This window comes from Theropithecus gelada, chromosome 2 (assembly GCF_003255815.1).
Source record: "Theropithecus gelada isolate Dixy chromosome 2, Tgel_1.0, whole genome shotgun sequence".
In the NCBI taxonomy this organism is placed as follows: Eukaryota; Metazoa; Chordata; class Mammalia; order Primates; family Cercopithecidae; genus Theropithecus; species Theropithecus gelada.
In genome coordinates, this window is record NC_037669.1 from 100659619 (window position 1) to 100663606 (window position 3988).

Genomic DNA, 3988 nt, shown 5'->3' on the forward strand with positions numbered 1-3988 from the left:
ATAAAATCAGTCAGTGGAAAATGATTGGCTACAGTGTGCCAGACATTTCCATAAGTTCTTCATTTGATCTTTTTTTAATCATTCTCTGAATAAATTGCATATTTTATTAATCCTCAAGTTCTTCAGTATATTAATAATAACAGCTTTGTATATATTATCGGTAAGTCCGACTGTTGTACCCAAAGAATATCCAGATTATTTTAAGGTGAATTTGCTTCCTTTTCATCTGATTCATCATCCATGACCTGTTCTACACCTTCTACCTCTGGAATATAAAACTGCAGCATGTTCTGAATTCCATTTTTCAGAGTAATGATTGAACTAGGGCAGCTGGTACAAGAACCCTGGAGTTTCAGTCATACGATGCCATCTTCAAAGCCTTTGTAGATTACATCTCTACATATTCTAGTATCTAACACTTCCTTAATCATTGCCACAACTTCATCATCTTCACATCCTGCTTCTCCTGAAGATGTTTCCTCTGTAACTAGGGGTAAACCAGATGCAAAGAAGTCCATGGTTGTTGTGTATATATCTGGTTTCAGTAAATTCCAGTCTAATTTTTCATTTTCCTTTGTGACAGTGATGAAATCTGGCCCAAAGAAAACACTTTTTACTCCTTCAATCCTAAATAACTGCCTAGCCAAAGGAGAGTGAAATGCTGCAGCTGGGGTAGGAAAATCCATGAGCCTTGTCTCAAAAACTGGTTTCCATGGTATAAACTTTAAACTATTAGGATTTGGGATATCTGTGTTTGAATAAACATGTGTCTCACTGGGTTACAAAAGGCTGCAGGTAGTGGGAAAAGTAGTCTTTCTACAAATTGATGCAGAGGCTGTTTCTCTGTTTTTTTGAGACTGAGTCTCACTCTGTCACCTAGGCTGGAGTGCAGTGGTGCCATCTCGGCTCACTGCAACCTCCGCCTCCCAGGTTTAAGCAATTCTCTGCCTCAGCCTTCCAAGTAGCGGGGATTACAGGCGTCCGCCACCACGCCTGGCTAATTTTTGTATTTTTAGTAGAGACAGGGTTTCACCATCTTGGCCAGGCTGGTCTTGAACTCCTGACCTCGTGATCCACCCGCCTCGGCCTCCCAAAGTGCTGGGATTACAGGCGTGAGCCACCGCGCCCAGCCCAGAGGCTGTTTCTTAATAATGTATAGATTCTTCAACACATGATAGAACCGCCTGCACAGCCCCGCAGCAACAGCCGCAGTTGCCCAGCGGCGCAGGCCCTCTGCTACCATCTTAGTCCGAGAGTCTCCATCTTCATGCCATTGCATAAAGTAGATACTATTATCTCTGCTTTCAGGTGAAGCATGTGAGGTTGAAACAGGTAAAGCATCTGTTCCAATAGTGAAGCACCTGCCTTTTGAATCCAGTGGTGGATCCCAGGGCAGTCTAACATGTTGGTTAAGTCAAGGCTGTGGATTCAGACACAGCCTTGTGTTCTCTGGGCTCCAACACCTACTTGGCTTCTTATGGTCCCTAATTTATTATCCGCTTTTAGTCTCAGTTTCCTTATCAACAAGGCTGGTATAATTACACCCATCTAAAAGGTGTGTGAGGCTCAAAGAAGATGATGGGTTGTCAGTTTCCACTTGGCTCCCCTTCTTCAGCACCCCACCACTTACTCAGTCCAGTGTGTTCCCGTGAGGGTAGATTGACCTTTATTGTCAATAGTGTGTTCTGCCACATCTTCTGTGGGTGAAAGACTGTGATTGGCCTTTCCGTGGTTTCTAGGGTATGTATAGAAGTAGGTTGCCCTTTCCTGATGCCATGTTCTGACATATAAACAAAAATATAGTTCTTAGACTTAGAATCGAGTTTTGTCCCCAGCAGAGTCACAATAACATGATCACCCAGTCATCACTTGAGTACTGTCATTTTCCTTTGTCCTTTACAGGAGACCAGAGGGTCAGGTTCGTTTTCTAAATGACTTGGAGGAAACATGCAGTTCTCCAGACCTTTAAATTAGTTCCTCTCCCTTCTTGTTCCCTATATCCTATGGTTTTATGAATTACCTCAGGACCCCACCAAATGTGTCAGGAATGACAGTTAGACTGTACAACTTGTGGTCAGTGACTCGAAAGTGTCAGTAACCACTAAGACAGACATGAGCTTGATGCAAAGACCCCCTCCCATAATTAAGCAACTATAATTCCTAATATGCATGAGCACAGTGCTATTATCACTGAGTTAAAATGAACTGAAGATTAACTTAATCTGCATTGATTACAGATTTTGAGACATATAATGGACAATGTGCATTTGAGAATAAAGAAACAAATTATAAGTCTGGTTTTCTCAAATAGATCTTCAACAAGTCACTTCACTGCTGTTGGCCTTAGTTTTATACTGTGAAAACTAAAATACTTTTTAAAGAATGTCTACCCAGCTTAGCTCAATAAAAATGGGGCTGATGAGAAAATGGATTTGAAAGGGTTTGTAGAAAAAGGTGAAAGCATTCTATTTATGCTAAGAAGCATCATGATTAGAAAAGTTTTCTTATTTTTGTGTAAAGAGCACTAGACCAGATATTCAGAAGGGGATTTAAAATTTGCTAATGTAGACAGAAGCTTATGGAAGCCACTTACTGTAGTAAGAAGCAAGAGGGAGTGCTGTGAAGTCATTTTTAGCAGATCTAGACACAGAGCCTTCAGTAAGCAATGATTATGAACAGGAAGCATTATAAAGCTCTGTTTCAGGGAAAGAAGTTTATCTAGCAGAATGAAAATTGAAAATTGCTCATGCCAATTAGGGATTTTAGTTTAGCCCGCGAATAGGGGTACACAATACACAGTAATGAATTCCTCTCTATACCCCTCTTCTTGTATCTCAAGATTGCTTACAAAAAAAATCTAGAGTACAAAGAAAATGAGGAAAATCCAAGAATTATCAATGGACAAGATTGCACATAATACTGTTCCAGTTGACTGAATCTTCTTGTTAATTAAGCATTAATGGAATGCCCATGATTTATTTAATCATAGAATATCAGCACTTGGAAGGATCACAGAGAACGTCAAGTCCAAGGAGCTGTATAATGCTCCCTGGAGAGCTTCTATTGATCCCCTTCAAGAGCTATCCCAAGAATAGGGAAAAAAACTGAGCAGCAAGGTTTTGAGACCCCTCACATACTATGCTCCCAACTTTACGCTACAGTAGTTCTATTTTATATCTAATTAACACTTGGGCTTCTCTGAAAGATATTGATGCCCTCAAAAATTATATGAATAGAGTTTACAGGTTTTTGGAGGATAATGGCAGCTGTCTAAATTAGAATCAATTCCTACATCCTCCAAAAAATGTACAGACCATTAAAGAAAGCAAAGGAAACCACCCTCAACCATGCTATAGCATAATTAGGAAACAGAGATGACTAACATCATCAGCTCATATGTAAGTAGGGGAATAAATATTCAAAACAGCAAAGCCAGAGCCAGCTTCAGAACTCACACCCAAATGGAGCATCGGGCAGAGACTGCGTGGGAAAGAAGAGGACAGCAGGAGCCTAGCTGTGATGAAAAACAAAATAAAGTACACCAGAGGGAAATGGCCTCACCCTCAGTGGAGAAAAATGAGAGCATCTAAAATCTGGTGAACAAGAACACAGGCTATGGATAAGGTTGGGGTAGTTATAAGGAAGTTGAAAGGAAATGATCTGAGAGTGCACTGCTTCTGGGGAATAAGGAGGCAACCAACAGGGAAGATGTCTTTTGGAATCTTCACGGTAAATGAAAAGATGGAAGCACAAGTTTGAATGTAAGGGTCTTAGAGAAACAAAAAGCTCATAAAATTAGGAAGCTAATTATTTTTCCCCTCCCCCAAGCAGCCACCATTAAAGAAACTGTACTTCAGCATGTCAACAAAGAATGTGATCTTGAACTAAGCAAGCTGGTAAATTATCCAAACTCCTTAACCAAAGTGCTCTGGGGTACAGGGCAGGGAGAGAGAAATCCCAACCAGCAAAAGGAGTCTACAAAATCTCC

At 40.6% G+C, this 3988-nt stretch overlaps 1 pseudogene across 1 annotated transcript; it reads right to left on the bottom strand.

Annotated features, from left to right (window-relative positions):
* Window positions 1-200: 200 nt before the first annotated feature.
* Window positions 201-1221, bottom strand: LOC112619183 (annotated as a pseudogene). The gene is made up of 2 exons (XR_003118188.1): window positions 1138-1221; window positions 201-834 (listed from the first exon to the last, which is right to left on the bottom strand). The product of XR_003118188.1 is annotated as an NFU1 iron-sulfur cluster scaffold homolog, mitochondrial pseudogene (transcript).
* Between the last annotated feature and the right edge of the window lie 2767 nt (window positions 1222-3988).